Genomic DNA, 24,506 nt, shown 5'->3' with positions numbered 1-24,506 from the left:
GATAATTTTCTTTTAATCTTTAGTGACTTATTTGATCTTTCCACTTCAAAGGTAATTAGCTTTTCATTTATTTTTTTACAAAATTATAATTTTTATGTCCTATGTATCTCTTTAATTTTTTTTGAATGAACACATATCAAAGATTTATTGATTCATTAATAAGAGAACTAGCAAAATGGTAAACTTGTTCAAAATGTATCTCTTTAATTTTAAAGATAGTTCTATTAGAACTGTGTCCAGACTTCATGCAAGTAATTTGAAATTGTATTCTTTTATTTATTTATTTATTTTTGTGTGGATGAGGACACACCGTAATGTTTTTATTTGACAGAAATTGCCATGTATCAGAAACGATGTGTGACACAGAGCGTTGTCATGTTGGAGGACACTTTATTTATTTATTTATTTTTTAAGATTTTATTGGGGAAAGGGAACAGGACTTGATTGGGGAGCAGTGTGTACTTCCAGGACTTTTTTCCAAGTCAAGTTGTTATCCTTTCAGTGTTAGTTGTGGAGGGCACAGCTCAGCTCCAGGTCCAATTGCCGTTGTTAGTTGCAGGGGGTGCAGCCCACCATCCCTTGCGGGACTTGAGGAGTTGAACCGGCAACCTTGTGGTTGAGAGCCCACTGGCCCATGTGGGAATCGAACCGGCAGCCTTCGGAGTCAGGAGCATGGAGCTCCAACCGCCTGAGCCACCGGGCCGGCCCCTCTATTATTTTTTTTAAATGTTATATTTTAAAGATATAATGCTGGCAGAAATATAATCTAAGGAAAACTAAAAACATATTTAGATTAAAATGTTAATTTAAAATAGTAATGATTTGTCTCAAATTATTTTTAGAAGTGCTTTTTAGAATTCATTTTACATGATAAAGTCAAAATGAAGGTGCACAGATACTACTTTCAAACCACAACCCAAAAGCAAAGCAACCTAAAATGTAGAGTAAAACTTCAGTTTGGACTTTATGTTTTGTAATTGACGTGGCAACAAAATGTTCAAAGAACGCATCGTACTTGGGAAGTTTACAAATCTGGAAATACCCCATTCTTACACAAAAAAATAGAGACTTAGGGGCAAAAACACAGAATTTATTAAGCCTCTGTGCTATGCTAGGCATTCACATAATTGTCTCACAGTAATCCTTACTCTGCAAAGTATGATCTCCCTCTGATGCGGCAGAAAACGAACCTCATAGCAGCTGCATAGCTTAATAGGTCCTAGCTAGTGATTGCTTGAACCCATTTATTATCTTGTAAATTCACACTTTTCTCTTCTCTCTTCAGTGGCTATCTTATTTGGAACCATATCAACTAGTGATTAGGTTAAATTTCAAAATCTCAGACTCTCAGAACAGAAACTTCTTTTTTTGTAAACAAGGGAAACTGAAAAATGTCTTTCCTATGGAGTTATTTAACATTATTAGAACTGTTTCTATAACTGCTTATCTCTAAAAAAAATCAATGTCGTAAAAAAGGAGGACTATTTTAGATTAAAAGTATGTAAAGAGATTGATGGAGTCTAAGACACACTACCTCAAAATACGGAAAACTTTTTCCTCTCCTACAAAATATAACAACCAAATGCAGTGTGTATAACTTTAGTGGGTCCTGGTTAGGAAACAAACAGATATAAAGAGATATTCTTGAGAAATTTGGAGAAAATTGAATATGAACTGGATATTGAATGACATTATTGAATTAATTATTGATTTTTATTGGGTATGATAATGGTATTATAGTTATGTAGCAGAAGCTTCTTTTCCTTAGGGATGCAAACTGAAGTATTTAAGGGATTAGTGTTATGTTATCAGCAAATTTTTAAAAATGATTCATGAACCATATAAAATATGTATAGCCAGATCATTAAAAAGTGCTGAAATTGGGGGCGGCCCTTTGGCTCAATTGGTGAGAGTGAGTGCTCATAGTTGCCGGTTCAATTCCCACATGGGCCAGTGAGCTGCACCCTTCACAGCTAGATTGAAAACAACTACTTGACTTGGAGCTGATGGGTCCTGGAAAAATACACTGTTCCTCAATATTCTCCAATAAAAAATTTTTTCAAAAGTGATGAAATAAATATGGTAAAATGGTAATAATTGTTGGATCTAGGTGGAGAGGACACAGAACTTCATTGTAATTTTCTTTCAATTTCTCTCCACATATAAATATGTTCATAAAAAGTTTGGGAAGATAAAAACCTAGTCTGTAAGCTTCACTTAACCTCAAGTTTTTTTAAGGACACTACAAATGATCTAAATTAAATAGATAAACTTCTATCATCTGTCCTACAAATTCAAATCAGTTTCATTCAAACAGTGAGTTTCATTCGTTGAGCATCTACCCAGTGGAGAACATCCTATTTGTCTTCTTTTTTTTTTTTTTTAACTTTTATTTATTTTAAGTGTGTTTTTCCAGGACCCGTTAGCTCCAAGTCAAGTAGTTGTTTCAATCTAGTTGTGGAGGGTGCAACTCACAGTGGCCCATGTGGGAATCCAACCGGCAACCTTGTTGTTAAGAGCACTGTGCTCTAACCAACTGAGCTAACCGGCCGCCTGAGAACATCCTATTTGTGTAACACTGATTCAAAAGTGATGAAGACAAGGATCCCGTGTTTGGAATTAGGTTTAGCACATGTTAAGAAAATAGGATAATAAAATAATCAACAAGTACTGGGGAATTTAAGAGTCATGGGAGATCTCTGAGGATTGCAGTTAAGTGGGATCTTGACCCGACCCTTTAAAAATGGGAAGTATTTGAACAGGAAGAACTAAACAATGACAGTTGAATGGATCTAGATGAGTGAAGACATGGAAGTGAGGATGACTTGAGCATATTTTATAAATCAAAGATACAAAACTGTCATTCTAAACTTCAGATCAGTAGGCGATAACTCATATTTCTTCACGGAGTTGGTATAATTCCAGATTGAAAGTAAGACATGCGGGCAATGCAACTATATTACAAGTGAATGCATGATTCCCTTTAAGGTTTTTAAATATTGAAAATGGCTCTCAGGTTCCCTTGGTTCCCTTGAGCACCAGTAGAGGTGGAGAGACCTTCAACTACTACCGTGTTTTCCCAAAAATAAGACCTCGCTGGACAATCAGCTCTATTGCATCTTTTGGAGCAAACAGTAATATGAGACCTGGTGTTATGTTATGTTATGTTATGTTATGTTATGTTATGTTATGTTATGTTATGTTATAATATTATATTATACCCGGTCTTATATTATAGTAAAATAAGACTGGGTCGTATATTAATGTTTGGTCCAAAAGACGCATTAGAGCTGATTGTCCAGCTAGGTCTGATTTTCGGTGAAACACAGTAGTTACTAATTTAGGGGCTGGTAACTTTTACTGCTAGTGGGTATTAGATCCTTTAGGTGTGAGGAGATGATGGTCTGGACTAATATGGTAGAAAGTAACTAGTGGCAGCTAATAAAATAGTCCTGATGTAAAGGCTAATCTGGGCCCCTCTATGAGAGGCTCCAATTTATGAAGGAGATAAACATATGATCTCTTTGCGTGTTGTACTAATCTAGGTAGACCATTACCTCTGTGAAATCATTCTCAAAAGTATGGTCTCTGGTTCTTATAAACATCTCAACCAATTCCAGATATATTCATTTTCACAGAAAACTAAGGCTTACTTGAAACCTACTGAGTTATTAAGGGTTATGACGTTCTGATACTCATAGACTAAAATTAGTAATTTGTTTAGTGAGGATGAATTCAGTGTTCTTCTAGGAAGACAGGATGCATGCAAAGCTGCTAGATAGCACATGTGCATATGTGGTTGGTAGAAAAATCCCATAATTTTCAGGAAAGACATTTTTATTATCAGTGCTTCATCAGTATTATTTTAGGTTGGTTATGGTTTTTAAAAGTTGCTATTCTTACATTCTATGCTCAGTTAAGATTTATCATTATCATTTTGCTCTGGGGTATTGATTAGCTTGTAACATGTAGTAGTACATATTTGCATCAATAGTGTTTTTTTTAGCATGGCATTTTCCAATACTTAGACATTAGGATATATACACATTGTTCAAACAATAAGCTGTATCAGAATTGCAAAAATAGATGCGTATATAATTTCCCATAGCATGACACTTCATTGTTATTCCCAACTCTTTTTCCATTGGAAAATGAAAATGAGTACATAGGAAAGTAAGTATAGGGTGTGATTTTTCTAGAGTTTTTTCTCCTGCCTAAAGCTGTCATTGGCATAAATAGTTTGAGACCAGCTGCTCTGTTCTAATTACTTGCTATTAATAAATGCGTGAGCCTTTTCTTTTCTTTTTCTTTTTTTGGACAAAATAGTGATCTGAATTATATAAGGTAAATTTGACAAATATTATGATCTATTAACATAGCCATCCATTTACATTTCTTCAGTAGAGTATAAAATTGTTTATCTGAGAAGCTACTTATGTGATGGCATCCAGATAACAGGATTTTTCTAAAAGGATTATTTTGATGATCAACCACTTAAAAAATTAGCCCATTGCACTAATGTAAGACTTATTTGCTCTAGTAGTGTTTAGAAGTGACAATAGCTACTTAGGATGCAAATGATGACTTAATTTTTCTGAGTAACAAGTGTTTAAAAGTGTTAAATTGCAATTTTACATCTGCACGTGTTATATGAATGTATAAAATATATATGAATATTATTTACCATATGCATATAATGGATAAAATGGTAGAATGTCTTTTTCTCTTTTATTATGCATTTTAAGATTACTAAGCTCCAGAAAATTCTTTGCTCTGGAACAGGTTAGGTCACAAAAATTTAGGATGAGTGATTGCTCACTGTTCTGCATAATCCTAGTTTACAACTGTTTATACAGTTACGAGGAGAGACCTTCAGAGAGGCTGTTGATAGGCTCATTGGTCTAAAATGGGCAGCCCACAGGGGTATTTGGCCCATGCAACTTTTTTTTAAATTAATTGAATTAATTCTTAATATTGAAAAGCTGGGAAATTTACGTAAAATCCAGATGTGAGGTTTCTTTTGGGGGAAAAAATGCTTTTAACACACTGGGTCTATATTCACTACTCAAAGTGGTGAATCGGCTGGTCCTTTAGCTTGGTACCTGTTATTCCCTGACACTGATACTGAGGATTAATTGCCATTTAATATCATACTAAGACTGTATGCTTTTTGTATTCACCATCCTCACTCATTTACTTCCTGGCTTCTGTAGGCATTTGAGTGTATGATATCTGGGTTAACTTACAGAGGCCTTGGGATAGTTATGGAATTTCACCTACAGCATTTTCATGTAAGCTCAGTCCCATATAAAAAAGTAGGAGGGGGTTCCAATTTCAGTATGCTGCCCCTATGTTTTTAAGAAAATCCAATGGTGATTTCTATTCCAGTATAATTTCATTTATTGGCTAATGATATTGTACTTAAAATATGTTGCCTTAGTATTTCTCCAGCTATGCTCTGTGGAATGCCAGAAAATGGTGACTGGAAAACAAATGCTTCTCTGGTCAATTAAGCTTGCGTAATACTGCATAGTAGACCCCTCTTGATGCTAAATGCATAGAAGCATATTGAAGGCTCTGAGAAGTCTGGAAGTCACTTTGTTTACTGGTTGATTAAATAAATAAACTTATTTGACAGAGGAAGAATTTTTTCTCTTTCACTTGGAAAATGCCTCATCCATCCATTGATACAACAAATTTATATATGGAATGCCTACTATGTGCTAGACTCTGTGAACAAGACAGAGTTGACCATGACCAATATTTTCACTTTATATCAGCCCCTCACTTCTCATGACAGCTGTTTCAGGGCATTAGCTGCACTACCTTTTGTTATGTCACTAATGGTAATTTTGTTAATGGAGAGAAAACAAAAGAAGTTGGAAGGAAACATTGGCAAAAGTGGATAGAAATGGGGAATTATTAGGTTGGTGCAAAAGTAATTGCAGTTTAAAAGGTTAAAAATAATTGCAAAAACCGCAATTACTTTTGTACCAACCTAACATGAAAAAGACTGAATGGGGAAATTGTGATGCTTTGACAGAGGCAATAAACTTGAGCAAGCTTTGGGGAAACGAAATCTGATTTGTGACATAGGTATCAATTAGGATGCTTTTGGCTGCAAGTAATAGAAAATTCAACCAACGAGACATAGGTAATAAGGAAAATTATTGTCTCACTTAATGAGAAATTTAGGGGTAGGGAGGCTCTAGAGTTATTTAATTCAGTAGCTTGATATCATCAATGAATAAGGCCCTTTCCAAATTTCCTCTTTCCTGCATAGTGAGTTGGTCTTTGTCCTCAAGCTTGCCTTTAATGGTCACAAGATGGCTGCCACAGCTCCAAGTATCACACCCTTACAAAATAATAATAGCTAAAATTTACATAGCACTTTTGACAGGCCAGACACTGTTCTAATTAAGCACGTTACATGTGCACGTTCCTTTGCTCCTTACAGCAACCCCCATAAATTGGTTCTATCAACCCCATCTTACCGATACGAATACTGAAGTACAGGGAAGTTAAGTAACTTTCTCAGAGTCAACTTGCTAGTGAATGGAATCATTGAGATACAACTGTAGGGAGTCTGGCTCCAAGAAAGGAAGAAAGTACCTTTCTCACATTCCTTTATAAGAGTTAGGAAACATCGTTAGAACCCCCTACTTCCTGCCCATTTCCCCTCACGTATCATTAGCCTGATTTGTATCACATGCCTATTCCTAATCACCCAAAAGGGGGAATAAAATTGTCGTGGATAGTTTAGACCAATCTCGATTAATCTCTTGGGCTGGAGAGTAACTCAACCTACCCCATACATCAACTAAATGAGGTTCTATAACAGGACACAAGACTGAGGTGGGGAGGCTTCTGGGAAGGCAACCAACAGTGTCTGCTCCCGCCTGAAGTGCCGTGGGACCTTGAAATGGACAATCCAGTAGGCATCTGAGGCCATATCAAAGGATGGGCCTGGTGCGCCACTCTTGGGGTTGCAATGCCTTGAGGCCGTAGCTGGAGTTAGGAGAATGGGGCACATATCCAAGGAAGGTGGTAGAGAAATCAGAGGGCTAGAAACTGAACCTTAAAAACATGGAGGAGAGGAACAATTGAAGCAATATAATCAAAATCTTGAGAACTGTTTAAGCTGTGTGATAGGTACATGGGGTTCCTTATATAATGTTCCTCTCTGTTTTTTGTGTGGATCTGAAAATTTCTCTAATAAAAAATTTTGAAAAACAAAACAAAAAACCAACCACAGAGGCTCTGGAAACTCTCACCATGTAGGAGCTTCCTGTCCTTGCTTCCCCAGACCCTCTGCAGCCCTGTACCTTAACCCTTTTCTAAGGTTTGAACCCACTCCCATACTTTGAGACAAGTTTGGGTACCAGGCAGGGAGGATATAAGAGGCCCTAGGTTGGCTTCTCAGTGGTTCCGTTTACAGCCAGTTCTGTCTGTGGTCTCTGCTGGCTGTTCTGATGAGAGTTTCTGCCTTCCTCACCATTTCTACTTGGCTTCAGAGCCTACATTTCTCAACCCTGATCTCCAATCTTTCTGTGGCCAGGTCCTGATAAGATACCTACCTCCAGATCAGTTGTCTAACTGCTGGGGTCTCTGCTATTTGCCAGAAACATAAAGCCTTTATTTAAATTCGGCCCTTATTACGAAAGCTTTTAAACTAATAGCACTGAAGTCCTGCATGGCCCTTTCACCATGAATTTTTCATTTGGGAATATTTCCCTGAACACTTGTTCTGAGAATAATCCACCTGTGGCTTTAGTCCTGTGTTCATCTCCTTGATGTCTGCTCCATCCTGAAAGTCTGCCTGGATTCTTAAGGTCAGCACTCATACCCATCTTTAATAGGAGGAGAAACAGAGCGGTCAGACAAGTAAACAGGAAAGGAGCAGTTGCAGATGTGGAAGAAAAGTAAGGGGAAAGTAGCACAATGTTTCCTTTAGGTTTCTGAAGCATGCGCAGACCACTATATTGCATAAGCAAATGGCAATGCTACTAAGGAGCAAAAGCTGAAGAGTTGGCAGAAATTGTATAGTTTATTGTAAAAAGAAAACAAAACATAACAAAGCAAATGGATAATGTAAATGAACTTGGGCATAAATGCTAAACTGCTTACATAAATGGCTGATATTAGAGCTCTCCACAGCCAAGCATATTTAAACATTTTGTAGTTTTGCAGCATTTATATAGTTGGGCTCCAAGTGAAAAGTGTTTCTGATACCACCCACTGTGTTGTAACCATAATCTCAATCATCTCATGTGTATGACACACACTTTAAAACACAAAGGAGCATCTGGCTCTGAGGCAGCCAGTTTTGGCCTCCAAGGCTATGGGGATTGCATGCAGGACGGCGATAACTTGATCAACTTCCTGTCTTAGGAGGAAGTGGGGTGGGGGGGCAGGCCCAGCCTTGGTGGTGTGGCACTGAGGAAAGGGAAAACATTTAGTGAACTACTTGAGATCTCCTAGATTCAATTCAATAAATACTTAGTGAGCATCTACTGCGTACAATGCACAACAAAACAAATAATATCCTTGCTGAATTGGTGACTACTGTCTCAGTAGGGGTTATTACTCCCCGTATTTATTTATTTATTTATTTATTTATTTATTTATTTATTTTTTGCAAAGTGTCCCTTTGGTGGATCTTGTGAATTCCTTCTCAGAACAATGTTTATAAATATGTAAAATTAAGTTCTTAAGATTTCAAAGGAAACCAATTATATTGAACTAGTCATCAAACTTAAAACAACAAGCATATTTGTGATACAGTACTATATGTGCTTCTTTATGAATACTTTAAATAACAAGATCTAGTGGTGAGTGTAATCATTCCTGTAATTTCGAAGTAATGTTGGGTGTAAATGATATTTTGAGAGATCTGCAACAACTCTAACATGATATGAAAATATCCGTAATTTCTGTTGGTGATATAATGTCACAGGTATTGCTAGTGCTACTGTGGTTTGTTGTCTGCATTTATAAGAAAGAAATGCTAAATTTCAGGTAGAGGTTAGTAAAAATAAATGTGTGAATAAACTTGTGAATTCAATCTCCTTGGACTCTCTGGACCCTAGGTTAAGAACTTCTCACCCTGTGTGTGTGCACACGTGTGTGTATGTGTGCACATGTGTGCACATATGCTCATATACATGTCCTTCAGAGAGGGGAGAGTGCTGGAACAATAAATTACCAAAATCATTAAAATATGAGGCAGAATAGGATAAGTGCTCTAGAATTAGAGTAGCAAAGCGCTCTACAGGGACTCAATAGGGAGAGGAAATCAGAAAAGGCTGAAAAAGAGGTAAAGGGGAAGAAAAGAAAGTAAAAAGAGGAAAGACAGGAATTTTACCTTCTGGGTCATCCTTTTGTTCCCGTCCTCCTCTTCTCCACCTCATTAAAGTGACTAAAGCTGGCTTGTCTTTAGAGCTAGTTTTAGGTGGAGTAGGATTTAGAGCAGTTCTCCAACGGTTTGGTCTCACCATCCCTTTGCACGCTTCCAAATTGTTGAGTACCCAAAGAGCTTTTGTTTGTGTGGGTTATATCTATTCTATAAACAGTTATTGTACTAGAAATTAAATTTGAGAAATTTAAAAATATGTATTAATTCATTTTTAAAAACCCATTATGTGTTCACATAAATAGCATTCTTTTGGTGAAGTCTAACTATATTTTCTTCAAAAACAACGAAAATATTTGTGAGGAAGGAGACATTGTCTTATATTTTTGCAAATCTCTTTAATCTCTCGCTTAACAGAACAATTGGAATCTGTATCTGTTTTTGCATTCAGTGTTTCAATAGACATGTTATATAGCCTCTGTAAAGCTCCACTGTATTTTTGTGAAAGAATGAGAGTGAAATAGGCAAATAATGTCTTAATATCACTGTGAAAATAGTTTGGACCTTGTGGACCCTCAGGGATCCTCAGACCATACTTTGAGAACTGTTGATTTAGGGATTTCTTCTAATATGTTCCTTCTTTGTTTTATGATTTGAATTTTTTTAACTACAGAAAAAGATTAATTCTGTAACTAGAAATAAATGGTATAAGAATTCAAATATGTGTGTGCTGGATAGCTCTTATTGTCCCTCCAGATGTCCAGCTGTCCTCCATCCTGTTCTGGGACCTGCATGAATAATATCAACAGGCTCCAGTTGAGTTTGGCCAATGAGTAGCGCCGGCAGGAGATCAAAGGTTGGCAGGAGAGTGAGGTTGGGATATTTATTCCCTAGTTGAAGTGGGCTCCCTATGCCCTTCACCAAAGATCAGAGTTCATGCCATGGGACCAACCCTCTGCGTACAACCCTGTATCTACAGGTTTCTGCAAACCCTTCTTACCCTCATCCCTTCAGGCATAGAGGTGATAATACACCTCCCTTATACTAGCCTAAAGGAGTTAGACCTTACAACTTATCTCTACCCTGTCTGCACCTTTGGAAAGAGTCCTTTATTACACTCTTCTCAGAATTCCTAATTTGAATGCACTATGCGTTTCTTGCCAGACTCTGATTAATGCAAGCTGTGAGAATTCTGTGACCTTAAGGATAAACTTCAGTTATAGTATTCTGCGTGGTATCAGATCCACTTGATTTTAATAGAAGTTAGAAAGCTGTAAAGCCCTGGTGTCTCAGAGCCTGAGGTCTTTAATGGCTCAGGAAAGAGAGAGCCGGATGCATTGAAAACCTGTTGGTGTCTACAAAGACTTCTTGGTTTTGCCACTGCTTGAGTTGATTTTCACCTGCGCATAAATAAAACAGAAATATAGCTGTAGAAGTATTTGTAAATGCTAATGTGGCCATGCTTCTGGGCAGCAGTGTGCCAATGCCAGGCAATAGATCATGATTGGCCTAAGTCAGTAGTTCTTAAAGTGTAGTCCCTGGACCACCAGCAGCAGAGCAGCAGCAGTAGCAGCAGCAGCACCTGGGAACTTGTTAAAAATGCAAGTTCTCAGGCCCCACCTCATACCCACTGAATCAGAAACTCTGGGGGTGGGGGCTAGCAATCCGTGTTTTATTATAACAAGTCTTCAAAGGGTTTCTTATGCATGGTAGTTTGAGAAGCTTTACTCTAAGCAACTCACAACATCACAGTTCCCTAATTTTCTGGACTCCCTTGCAGCTAGGGGTGCTCATGTGATTCCCTCATACCCTACTGCCTTCAGTTGGACATCTTATCTGAAGCTGCAGTGACAATCCTGCAATCCTGGGGTAACAAGATAATAGACGCACTGTAGAAGCACAGTAGAAGCACTGACCCTGACATCATAGTTCATCTCCAAACTTCTTGTTAATCGAAAAAATACTACCCTCCACCCTCCACTTATTTAAGCTACTGTTTAGGTTTTGTTAGTTGTTGCCAAACATATTTCTAACTGATATGACATGGTTTTTAAAAAAAGATTTTTTCCCCTCATGATGATAAGAATTTTTAAACAGTCTTTTAATGTTGAAAGAAGTATTAAAAATGGAGTAGAGGGCAAAATTCTTGTGGATTTGTAAAATAATTTTTAGCCCGTGTGGCTCAATTCTTGCTAAATCCCAAGAAACCTTGTGATAAAAGGGCCTCAGAGCTAAGAAGTCCTCCTCTGGAAATGTTTGAGAAGCACTTTTAAGAGAAACTATGTTGTGGTTTCATGAAAGTCATGTTGATCATTTCTAAGAAAGTAGCAATGGTCAAGAAAAGGGAAAACTTGTTTCCTATTCTGTTCATGACACTACTGACACCAAATGTGTGGGTGGTTTCCTTCACATTAAACAATTCTGACACTACCTGGAGTTAGCACAGCCCCTACAGGTGTAAGGGCTCAGTCCCCCAAATTGCCCCAACTTCAGAGACCAATTACAAGTCCCAGGTTGTGTGACCTGTGTTTCTGACCAACCAGGTATAAATCAGGGGTTCCCACAACCTCCTACTTCTGTTCAACAATGTGCTAGAACAGCTCATGGAAATCAGAAAAGCTCAGTAAGCTTTTACTTACTATTACCAGTTTATTATAAAGGATACAACTTAGGAAAAGCCATATGGAAGAGATATATAGACCAAAATATGGAGGGGTTTGGAGCTTCCATACCCTCTCCTGTCTCACCACCCATCCAACCACCTCAATGTGTTCACCAACACATTGTAATAGGGGTGAGGACTCTCCAAATCCAGTCATTTAGGGTTTTTATGGAGGCTTCATTACGTAGGCATAATTGATTAAATCATTAGCCATTGGGGATTAAGTTTGTTTCCAGCCCCTCCCCCCTCCCCAGAAGGCAGGGTTGGGGCTGAAAGTTCTAACCCTCTCATTACATGGTTGATTCCTCTGGCAACCAGCCCCCATCCTCCAAGAGTTACCTCATTAGCATAAATTCAGGTATGGTTCATAGGGGCTTATTATGAAGAGCAAAAATTGCTTCTCTCACCCCAAGTACTCAAGAACTACAAAGGTTTTTAGGGATAAAAACCAAATATATATTTATTATATCACAATATCACAGGTAACTAATTTCAAAGGCAGCAGTACCTGTTATCTACCATAGTACCCGATTCATGGTGAATGTTTAATAAATATTTGTATAGCGGAACTGGTGATTTTTTTTTTAAATGAACAAAACAGTCTTATTAGTGAAACATTTCCAGTGGTTAAGAAAGCAGTGGATCGATCTACTCAAATCAGACGACTTGAAGTTTGACGCTGAATGAAGCTCCTTTTCAGAGAGAGCCCTGTGATCTGCATGTAACGAGCACATAAATATGCTGACTGACTGAATAAATGAAATTTCTTCTAGGTGAAGATTCCTGTTCAACTCTGACAGGCACAGTCACAGGTGCTATTATTATATACCATATCCCATTTAATCTTTGAAATAATTGTGTGAAGCAGGCAACACTGGATTACTAGTGACTGAGTATGGGCTTAGTGTACCAGCAAAACTGGGGCACACAAATTTGTTTGGGGAAAATTGATATCTGATGTCTTATTTAGAAAAGAACATCAGAGTACTGTAGCCAATATTGGAAAAATCAGAAGTTTTTTCTATGTTACATTTGAGTATTCTTCGCATTTTAAATTATATATTGGGGAGGGCTTTGTATGACTAAGACCATCTAAAGCTCTTCATCTGGCTGCTGAAGATGATTCCCATTATATAGAACAAACTAAGGCTCAGAAAGCTTAGTTACTAGCACAAGTCACACTTAATAGCAGAGCCCACTATAATGTTATTCAATATTTATTATACATTATATGTTTATGATGGTACATACCAATTTTCCTTTTAACATTGTGAATCTTGTTGGGCCTTCTTTAATATTTTAATCACATAAAGCATACAAAAAAGTTAATTTAAATATCTGTTTTGATCCCTATTGTATTCTCAGCACCTAGAACAGTATTAAATATACTTTAGTTTTAGCAATTGAAAGTATGAATGATGGCAGTCATCAGCCCACCTAAATGATTGTGCTTTGTGTTAGTTTTGGGGTCAACCAAGGAAAAGTGAGAAGGAAATCAAGCAGATCAAGAAAGCTTCTCTGATGCCCTTCTGAGGTTGCTTCGATTGTCAGACAAGGGTCTCCAGATGTCTTCACTTTTACCATCTTTAGGTTCCTATTTTGGGTCCTGGGGTCCCAGACTTCCTTCTCCCTATATAAAGTAAAGTGTGTCAGGCAAAGGAATATGGTTTAAGAAAATGTATTCTGTAAGTCATTTAAGAAATATTTACTGAGAACTGTATGATCCCATTCTCATAAAAAGGGGACAAGAGAAAGACAAAATCTAAACGAACTGACATTTTTTTCTTCTTTTTTATTTTTCCTTTCAACACGCAGTAGTGGGGACACTGAATTTTAGTATCACCTATGCTAGAGGGTCTCAATCATTGGTGTGCACAAAAAACACCTAGGGAATTATTTTAAAATTCACCTTTCTAAGTCTTGTCCCTCGAGTTCCTGATATTATAGGTATGAGTGAACCCAGGACTTCACCGGAGGTGATTCTGTTGCTGGTGGTCTAGCCAACATGTTGTAAGAAACACTATCTTTACACAAACTTGAGTAGATAAAAAAAATCTGAATTGTAATCAAGCCTTTATTTCTACCATCCTCACCATTGCCTGGGCAATTGTCCTATTCCTAAATTTGTCTTTCTCCCCAAAACATCCACAGCCCCTAAGCTAAGTGGCACTCTCTTGGGTCTTAGTTTAAATTATCTACCCAAACCAATTTACACAAAAGAATGATTAAGAGTTAAATCCTCATTCAAGGCATTTTCATTAAAACAAAAAAAGTATCCTAAGCCATTAGAATGTCTTCATTACACTTTAGTCTTGTTTCTTTTTTTGGGAGGAGGGGAGGATTAACCTGACCACAACTTTTAGTCTAATTCTACTGCTGGAGGATTCATGTCCAGTTTCTTTATCTGCCTATTGAATCATTCGTTCTAGACTCATCCTATGTCTGTAAACCTATCCTTGGTAAGCCTATCCACAGGGACGATTCTTTATACCATCACCGTCCCTTGCACATTTCAATTATAGCACTTATCATCTTATATTGGGAATGGCTAATTTATTTTTGTTATTTCTAGCTCTACTTACAGGGGCTGGCAAATAGCAGATGCTGAATAACTGTGGAATTAAAGAGTGAATGGCAAAGACTAGGCTGAAAGTTTTAAAATCAGTATTGGCTGAGAAACAAAACACGGAAATGGCAAGGGCTAAATGCCAAGCAGTGCGGGCCTAGAAGGAATGAAAATGACCACTAACAGCACAGAATCCTCCTGAAGGGATCACCTGTCCCATTTTCTCACGTCGCTTTTTTGGCCTCTCCTGACACCCCAATTTCCCGCTCACTAACTCAATTCTCTTCCCTTTCTGAGGACAGGTCAGGCAGGTATCCCAGTTCAGCTGCTCTGATTGGTCCGCGATGATTTCATTGTTAGGGAACATCCGGGCTTTTCCCCTCCCCGCAACACGTCCCCCAAGAGCCCTGCCTTCCGAGTTTCCCTCTCTCGCGTGCGCCCCACCCGCTGGCTGAGGCAAAACAACCGCCTCCCGCCGGACCGCTTCTTGTCCTCGCTTGCGCCATCCCTTCCTGTCTCTGCGCCAAGAGAGGCGTTTATAACCTCCAATGAGGGCTTAGCCGACTTTGTTAGCCTATCAACAGCCAATCCCCTGCAATTCCGGGTGGGACTAGGCATCCACACCTATAACTGGACAGCCCGTTGGCTCCTTTATGACGCTTGTTTTGTGCAAGGCTTACAGGTCGAAAATAGAGGAGCACGGTCCTTGTAAAACGGGAAGGACCCGCACAGACTTTGGGTTTGACTGCTTTCGAAGACTAGCCAATCGCTTTTCGGATACTTCCCCGCCTTTTGCGCTTTCATTTAAAAAAAGCCGGTGTGACGGACTTGGAAATTGGTTCAGTGACGGACACATAGAGAAAGCCAATGACTGAGGGTTCGGGCCACCCTTTGGACCAATAAGAAAAGAGAATCGCTAGGGTTCGGACTTTGAGAGGCGGAGCGCAGGTGGGTGTTATTTGATTGACGGCGGTCTCTACTTATGGCTGATAGGGCTGGGTTGGTCCCTGACGTCCGGGCAGTATAGCAAAGGCGGGGCTGAATGAAGTAAATGGTAATAAAGGGTTGGGTCTCGCTCAGTGGGCGGTGTTTGATGGATAGTTGACCTTGCCAATTGAAGGTGGTCATTGATGCCCAATGGAAAGCTAGGAACTCAAAGGCGGGGCATTGTGGGCGGGGAAACTCAGTACGGAGGTACAGTGGCAGCCGGAGTGGGAGGTTGGGCGGTGATTGACGACCCGCTCAGCAAACCGAGTACAGAGGGAGGCCGCGCGGCGTCCCAATGGGTGGGATCTGGGGGCGGGGCTCCTCGAGGGGCGGGGAAGGACGGGGTTCGGGGAGGGGGTTGCAGAAGGAGCTGAGCGACTGCTGCTCAATGGCGGAAAAGCCGCCGGTGCTCTGACCGCCTCTTCCCCCTAGCAGTTGCGGGGGAGTTTCCTGCCGGCGCGGCTGGAGTCTCTGTTTCTCAAGGTTTGGTGGTTGGAAGATGCTCCAGAGAGACGAGGCTGAGGCGGAGGAGGTGGCGGCGGCCGAATCGGCAACGGCACTAGGGTGGAGAGAAGGCGGCAGCGGCGGCGGCGGCGGCGTGCGGGGCCCGACGGTGTAAACAGCCCGGAGGCGGCGGAGGCGGCGGCCGAGACCCCGAGGGGGAAGTAGCAGCCGAGGCAGGGTCGCGCCTCCGTTGGAAGCCTGGGCTGAGTGCAGTAGGGGTCTCTGCGGCGGCGTGAGCAGACGCCCTAGACCTCGCCTCACTCGCTTGCCCCAGGTAAGGCCGCTCGGCGCCCTGCCGTAGGGAAAACCGCTCGAGGGCACAGCCGAGACCCCGGACCGTTTTCGGGGTGCCGCGGTGCTGCCGCCAGGGCCTCTGCCTGTCTAATCCTTGCCTTTTTCCTGTGCCGCGGAGCTGGGGGGAGCGGAACTCGGGCCTGGCTCCTGGGTAGGCCCCTTCCCCAGCCGCCGCCTCCGCGCTCGGCCGAGGCTGGGAGAGGCTTAGGGTAGAGAATTTTAGTTTGCTCCGACGCCTGGAAATTGCTTGCCTCTGTTCTCTGCTTCAGTCTGCGAGCATCTCTTTCACATGAAAACACGGGGGCTACCCTACCCCAGGCCTTAACTCATCCCTTCCTGGTGCTTGCCTATTTGGAAACACTACCTTTTCCCATTTATTTCCTCATCTGCTTCTGCCCTACTTTGCGCTCCACTTCACTTCCTTGTTAAATCTTCTGTTTCGCTCTTCTGTCTCTGCCTCTCACCACCTTCTTCCCCCTCTTAGTGGCTTCAAATCGTTTCTCTTTCTCCTCTCTGCGGACTCCGGGCTTCTCTTTCCTGCCTTCCCCAGCAGTCCTTTTCGGATGTCATTCTTTTTAACCAGTGAAGTTCTTAAATGAAATTGCTATCGTCAGTACTCCCAAATCGACCAGACGCCCATTAACAGTAGACTCGCCAGCTTTATGTGGCAGATCAGTTTTTTATTATTTAACTGAGCCTAACCTACCTAAAAAACGATTGTATTGTTAAACGTAAGTGTGAAAATAACCTGAAGTCATATTTAAAATGAATGTCACAGTGAGTGTTGAAAATAGTTATTTCATTTTTTGAGTTGCATGACCTCTTGTCAGATTTAGCAGAACTAGCACATTTGCCCATCTTATTTGGCAGAAATGCTTCTTAAGCGTTTGATAGTGGCCCAGATTCATCAGCATTCAAGTTGGCCTGAAAACAGCTTGAAAACTTGAAAAAGAATTCGACATACGAGCCACTAGGAAGCTGTTTTGATTAAGTCACAGCTAAAGACCTTTTAAAATAGGCTCCACATGTTTAATGTATCAAAATAAAGTTGGCAGGAGTCTTGTAAAAGGATTATTTAGGAATTTGAGTAGTCTTAGTGTTATAGCTATTTTGGGAAAAACATTCTTTTTCTGTTAACAAACGTTTACAACTCCTGTGATGTGAGAATTACTGAGGTTTACTGTGGGATTAACACAGGAACTCTTTATTTGAGCTACTGCATGGATGTAGAAATGGTAAATTGTTCAGAGTAGACAGTGTAAGTCACTCTGTTCTAAGGAGATGGAGAAACATGCCATCAACACTGAATGTTAATAGACATTTCATTTACTTTCTCTCTTGTGCAATAGCAAAGTTCCTATTGTTGGCCTACTTTTAAATAGAGCATTTCTAAGTAAATAGTGAGGCAAGTTATTCTAATTATTATAATAGTCTTTTCCAAGTGTACAGGCTTTTTTTCTTTTTTAAAATGTAGTTGAAATTATACTATTAAAATGATAATTTTTAAAAAAAATATTTTTGTAGGCCTCCTGAGTAGGCAGTGTGTTGTTTCAGTAGAAGTTTTAAAGTTTAGTATTTAGAACAGATTTTTCTTTTTAAATCAACAGATTTTCTTTCAAGGATAATCCTGATTTTTACTGAGCTTACTTTCTCTCAATGTTGTTTTTGTGTTTTGTTTTGCTTTTTAATTGTTGTTTGTGTTTTCCCCTTTCCATCTTTATTTTTGCTCTCATAAAGTATTATCACAGTTTCTGCACTGGTTTTTCATGTTGTTGCATTATCAGCATGGAGTAGTATTTTTATTTGGTTTTTCATAACGATTAGTTAAGATTTCTCCAGTTTCTAGTACATTATCTTTTGGATTTGTTCACGTTATGATTATTCTCTTAAAAGTGACCAGCAGAGCTTTCAACACCTGTTTTCTTATACTGGGTGTCTGATTTCTATGAAGACTCCAGGAGTAGGCGAAAGCCTTTTCAGTTTATCTTACAGTGAGGTCAGTAAATACTATTTTATGTAGTAATTCATGTGTTATTAATTACAAAATTCTTTAAGATTACATCATCTGAAGGAATGGTGTAGTATCTAAATAGCTGTGCTTCTAAGAACACCTGATTCACAAGTTGACAAGGTCAGAAAAAGTGGCCCTTGTTGAAAATTTATTTTCCTATAATGGACATTTTTTTACAGAGTCCCTCACTTTTCCTGTGAAATATGCCTTTCTTAGTTCACTGATTTTTAAGCAAAAATTAGATGGGAAACCACTGATAATATCAGTTATAATGGTTAAATTAAAGAAAAATTTCCACAATTTTAATAGCAAAATTTATTAAAATAATACTTAGCTTAAAATATAAAATTACAATTAGTGGTAAGAGAATTTGGGGGAATATGGTTATTTCTGGATTTTCAGTGAATCTTTTTCACATTGTACTTGATTCTTTTTATTTTCTTAAGTGAACTAATTTTAGAATTTGGATGGAAACAATCTGCTATTTATAGTAGATTTAAAGTTTTATTGTATATAGAATGTAAATATATCATAGCAGAATTGTGGATTAAGAGAACTGATTAATTGGGGATACGAGGTACGATTCCTACCAACTGGGTAACCTCTGGAATTATAGCCTGGATTACTTCCCGTCTCACTATCCTGTACTCATACTAAACAGTGAAGGTGAAATAGGGTAGATTTGGGGAATATAGTTTCTACTTGACTGTCACAAAATTTATAAAATGACAGCTCAACATGAGCTTCTAGCAGCTGATCTCACAAGTATAGGTAAAAAGAGGGTGCTTGGGCTTCATAATCTGCCTTTGTTTTTCTTGGTGGTACTTGTTTACATCAAAACATTGATTTAAAATAAAATAACTTTTGGTCTTTTAGACTAATATAAGTATGTGCTAATATCTCTGATTAGCCATGTTGGAATGTTTTTTCAAATGAAACGTGATTTAACTTCTTTGTGTAGGTTTGACTTGAGTTACACTTTTCAACATTCCATCTGTATTCCCCCACACCCACCAAAAAACCCCCACCATTTAGACTAGCTTGAGATATTTGATTCAGTTGTTGAATCAGTGTTACGAATAAAAGAAGTCTTTACTAAATTCTTGACAATGTTATGAAGTTTTCCAAAAGTGTAGTCTATATGCTGCATTTCTCAGACTATATAAAGATTTTTGAGATTTAGTTTTTAGTATCATCTAGCAAGCTAGGAAACAAATACCATGTGGTAACTAATACTTTTTTTAAGTTTTCATTTAAATTTCAGACTTTTATTTCTCCCCTTCAATTTAATGTTAATAGCTGACATAAGTATTTTGCTCTATATTATTGTAGGTCATGCATGACACGGAGGAGTTCTCAAGTAAATTTTCTTTTTATTTTATTACGACTAACTTACGACATCTACAGTATTTTATTATTCTTTGGCATAACATATACCTTTTATAATTATACCCTTTGCAATAACTTACTTAACTTTAAGAACCCAGTAGCTTAGCAATCAGGTGTAATATTTCAACTTGTTCATATATTTAGAAATTTAACATGGTTTATAACATTTAAAGCATAGTTCACCAGTTATAAAGCTCTTATGACTTAGCTAAATAGTTTAATATTCATTTGCTAATAAGGAAATGGCTTCAAAGTTTTCTTTTGGAGTATGTTGAAATACCAAGATTATATTTATTGGCTTTAGATTGATTTCTTAAAAAATTAAAGATCTTAAAGTTTAGAAACAACGCTAGTTGGCAAACTTGTTTTGCATCCTTTAGAACCAAAGAAGACCCCTATATCATAGTCTGCTTGATATTTAGAGGAGAGACAAACATTGGCAGACTTCTATTGGATATTAAGGAACTTTTCTTACTCTTAGAGATGGGACCTGTTATATGTAGGGAGGATAAAACCTTTCGCTAGTATTGCCGTGCTTTTATCTGTGTAGGATGTCCTCCACTTCAAAATAGGTTATGAATGAAACCTATTACATGTTATCTACTACTTATTATATTAATACTTATTATATTAATAATATACTTATTATATTAATAATACTACTTATTATTGAAATCTACTACATGTTAGAAACACGAAAAACCTTTTCCTTCATGGAAAACTGTTTTATAATGTGGTTATCAGGTATAATCAGATTTGTAGTATAAGGGAAAAAAACCCTGATCCTTTTGTAGTTCATAAGGGTGATGATTGGGTGTTCATGCAGTTTTGTGAGATGTGCCTCCCTCAGGCATTCTACGATACGGGCACATTACCGGGCTGATGTGAAAAAACAGAAGAAGGAAAAAACCCCAAGTGAACAGATTTCGTTTGATAGGTAGTGCATACAGTAATCCCCCCATAACCACAGTTCTGCTTTCCTTGGTTTCAATTACTAGCGGTCATATTAAATGGAAAATATTAAATATTGTAATCATATTAAATGGAAAATTCCAGAAATAAACAATTCATCAGTTTTAAATTGCACACCATTCTGAGTAGCGTGCTGAAATCTAGAGCCATTTTCTGGTATGTAAATCATCCCTTTGTCCAGTGTCAGTCGGTCTCATCACACAGGCATTGTATCATCTCATGTCATCATAAGAAGAGTGAACACAGTACAATAAGATATTTTGAGAGCCCACACTCACATAACTTTTATTACACTGTATTGTTGTAATTGTTCTGTTTTGTTGTTAATATTTTACTGTGTCTAATTTATACGTTAAACTTTATCATGGGTATGTATGCATAAAGGAAACAGTATATATAGTGGTTGGTGGCTTTAAGCGTCCCCTAGGGGTGTTGGAACGAATTCTCCTCAGGTCATGGGAGACGACTGCCACTCTATGTACCTGAGAAGCAGGTTTGATAAAGGGTATATAATTTGAAGTTCTGAAGGATTTATAAGCACTTTAAAGCTTGGGAGTAATGTCACTGATTCTTAGATCTAATTTCCTTTTATTTTCTTGATGTAAGTATGCGTAAGTGCACTCTACACATTGAAAAGGGATAGTTAGTTAATAGATGTTCTTAGGAGTAGGAGAATCTAGGAGGGTCCATATTGCTCATGGGTGCCTAACCTATCTCGGCAGAGTTGCTTTTCCCCTCTTCTGATAAAAGTGGTAAATGCGGAGTTAATGAACTGGCCTTATCCGTTGAACACGGATGACCCTTCTTAGTCCTTTACAAAGAGGAAATGATTAACACAAAGGAACTCTAAATGATAGACTGACTGTATGGGAGATCAAGTTTAGTTACTGAGAGGCTTCCTGTTACTTTTACTAACTCCAGATTACCGACCCATTGAGAAGTAAAGAATTCGGTCTAGTTTAATGGAGTTTAGTCCGGAGGTAATTTCCCCACCTCCAATCATTATTCTTACATTCACTGAGTGCCTTCTCATACACAAGGCACTATTCTAGGGTGGAGACTGAGCAGAACAGACAACATTCATTCCTGCCCTCATAGATTTTCCATTCTGATAACAAACACTCTTCCTCAGTTTACATTACAACGTTCCCTTTGTGGATGGCTTAAATTATGATCGGAAAATTTGGGATGTATGGTGTTTCCTACTGTGCTTAAAAGCTGTGATTAGAGCTTCACTGTTTTTAACAAGAGAGAGGGAAGAAGAGTTTTTCCATAACTGGACAAAAACTGGGATGTGAAAAGAGGAAGTAGGAAGGGGGAAATGTACCTAAGATTAAAAATGAACAAAGATAGAAAAGAGATCCCTACATTAGGCATGAGGAAAGTGGGGGGCTTCAGGCGTTTCCATGTACTGTCCAACCTTAGGTAGATGAGTTCCTGGATAGGAGAATGGGAGAAAAGGTTGGGATAATGGGAGCAGAGTGAACAGGACTTTAACTGAAGTGTGGCTTAAATAACTTGGGGCGTACCTCTAAAATATATGTTGTCATTTGTGTTTGGAAGAGACGTTGTTTCTGTTCTTTGTGAGTTGTATATACCTGAAAGATTAGTGATTGACCAATAGCTACTTCTGTTTTCACAGTTCTGTTGAAGATAACTGGTAGAGCCAATCTCTTAGCCTGTTGTGCTCAAATTGGTGTGTATTTGTCACTGGTCCCCTTAATAGCTATGGTGTATTACTCGAAGTTGCGCCTTTGGTTTTCCTAGATTGTCAATTTCTACATGAGGATGTCCTATTGTAGTTAGCTTTGAAGCAGGTGCTTAGTTTTCTACTTTCTGTTCTATAGCTTTCCTAGTGACGGTCCAGTTTGGTAACGATGTCTCCTCCTGAGTTTACACAAACTTTGCACACTTAACAATAAATGTGAGAAATCTTTGATCTTTGTTTTTAATGCATTTTTTTGCTTTCATTTGTGTCATTGAGTCAGTGTCATGTGATCATGCTTGCTGTAATGAATTGACTTTTTTTATTTTAAAGCAAATCAACTTGTGTTTATTTCAGTGTTCCAATATAAAAATGAACACTAGTTCCATTCATGACCTAAGAGACCTCATTTGCAGTACCCAAATAAGCCTTCAAATTACTAGTTTCACTTTTAATATATTTTTGTAACTGTATTTATCATTTTTATCAAAGTGCTGATGTACAAAAGTACTTGAAATTTTGAATATGTTAACTTTAGTACTGTAACTCAGACCAGGTTTATTAAGCTGTTAACATTTGCACATCTTTGAGGGCCTATATTTTAGATTAAAAAACAACACAAAACAACCTTACTTGATTTCTCAAATTATCTCTTATAACTGGTTTGTTTATATAATTCAGAATTTTATTAAAGCTTTGGTGGTTTTAGGTCCTAAATGTAAGGAAACTGAGTTTAATTTCTAGTCAGCCATTCTGGAGTGTTTTGAGTCAAAATGTGAAAGTGAAATGATAACTTGATCCGTAATGGTTTTCCTTTCTACTCTCCCATTTTGTGTGTTTGTTTTATCAAATCTAACTCCAGTTTGAAAGGATTAGTGATGATTTAGATTTAAATTGCATTATTGCTCTTACCCTTCGTCTTGAGTCTTTTTTACAGTGACAGGTTTGTATTTTTAGTTCAGGTTATTTGCTGTTCTCTTGTGCTTTTGGTTTGTGTTGCCTTTTTTTTTTTTTTTTTTTTTGCTTCTGTCTTTGTTTACTTAATTTTTATTTAAGCACAGCGTGGCCATCAGTTCTGGAAACACAGGTGCGTGGCCATCAGTTCTGGAAACACAGGTGCATGTAGAATAAATGGTTTATTGATGTTATAGTCCAAAATATGTTAAAGTACATGTATGTTTTCAGACTTTATGACCACCTTATAGAATGGAATTCATATAGGTGTATTTTTTTGTTTCGGTATATATTGCATGGCCAAATTATGTAGTCAAGTACAGTCATGCTACATAACATTTTGGTCAACAACAAACTACGTATATATGATGGTGGTCCTATAAGGTTATAATGGATTATAAGTAAAAGGTTTGTTTGCGATGTTGAAAAAAAAGGCTGGACTTGAGTAGATGTTGAATTTACTGCTAACTCTGGGTGGTTTAAATAGACCAGGAGGCTCAGCATACTATCCCCTTGTCTGAGGCTAGGAGTTGCTTAGCAATGTTTACTTGTGGATGTTTATAAGTGTATGTTAAGTGTAAGAAGCCTTTATATTTGGAGTGGGTTGTTTGTGGATAACGCTCCAAAAGGAGGATGGTGATTGGAAGCACTGACTCTAGACTCAGACTACTTGGATTTGAATCCTTATTCTACCACTCCATAGATGGATAACTTAAGTTACGTAATGTTTCTAAAGTTCCGTTTTATCATTTGTAAAGTGAGGATGATAATATACTTCATAAAATTGTTGAATTGATATAAGCCATGTAAAACCATCACCATAGAGCTTGGCACATTATAATCACTAACATTTGAGTGCTTTCTATTGCTGTAACTACCATTAATACTATTTACAACAACAACTACTACTACTACTACTACTACTACTAAATGACATGACATGGTAAGTTGAAAGTACCTAAACTAGGAGGCAGAAGACCCTGTTTAAGGTCCCCATTGAACCTTTTCATGATTCTGTGACTTTGTGAGTTATTTATTCTTTATAGGATTAGTAGCTTTAGTCTGTAATGCAGTATTTTACCCAGTCCAGAGGGCTGGCCCGTATATCTT

The 24,506-nt window shown here is 38.2% G+C and overlaps 1 protein-coding gene and 1 non-coding gene across 5 annotated transcripts in view; both read left to right on the top strand.

Moving 5' to 3' along the window:
* Positions 1–15,911: 15,911 nt before the first annotated feature.
* PPM1B (protein phosphatase, Mg2+/Mn2+ dependent 1B) overlaps positions 15,912–24,506 on the top strand; it is a 63,249-nt gene continuing 54,654 nt past the window's right edge. For 3 of the 4 annotated variants that reach the window (XM_033124617.1, XM_033124615.1, XM_033124616.1), the window contains exon 1: positions 15,912–16,345. The gene's annotated coding sequence lies outside the window, so the exon portion shown is untranslated. The remainder of the gene's footprint in view (positions 16,346–24,506) is intronic. The other variant, XM_033124618.1, reaches the window with a different exon arrangement.
* Positions 20,548–20,650, top strand: LOC117033525 (small nucleolar RNA U13). Its single transcript, XR_004424915.1, has one exon. It is a non-coding gene; the product is annotated as a small nucleolar RNA U13 (small nucleolar RNA).

This window comes from Rhinolophus ferrumequinum, chromosome 13, assembly GCF_004115265.2.
Source record: "Rhinolophus ferrumequinum isolate MPI-CBG mRhiFer1 chromosome 13, mRhiFer1_v1.p, whole genome shotgun sequence".
Classification (NCBI taxonomy): Eukaryota; Metazoa; Chordata; class Mammalia; order Chiroptera; family Rhinolophidae; genus Rhinolophus; species Rhinolophus ferrumequinum.
This window is presented reverse-complemented; position numbering and strand designations above follow the sequence as displayed.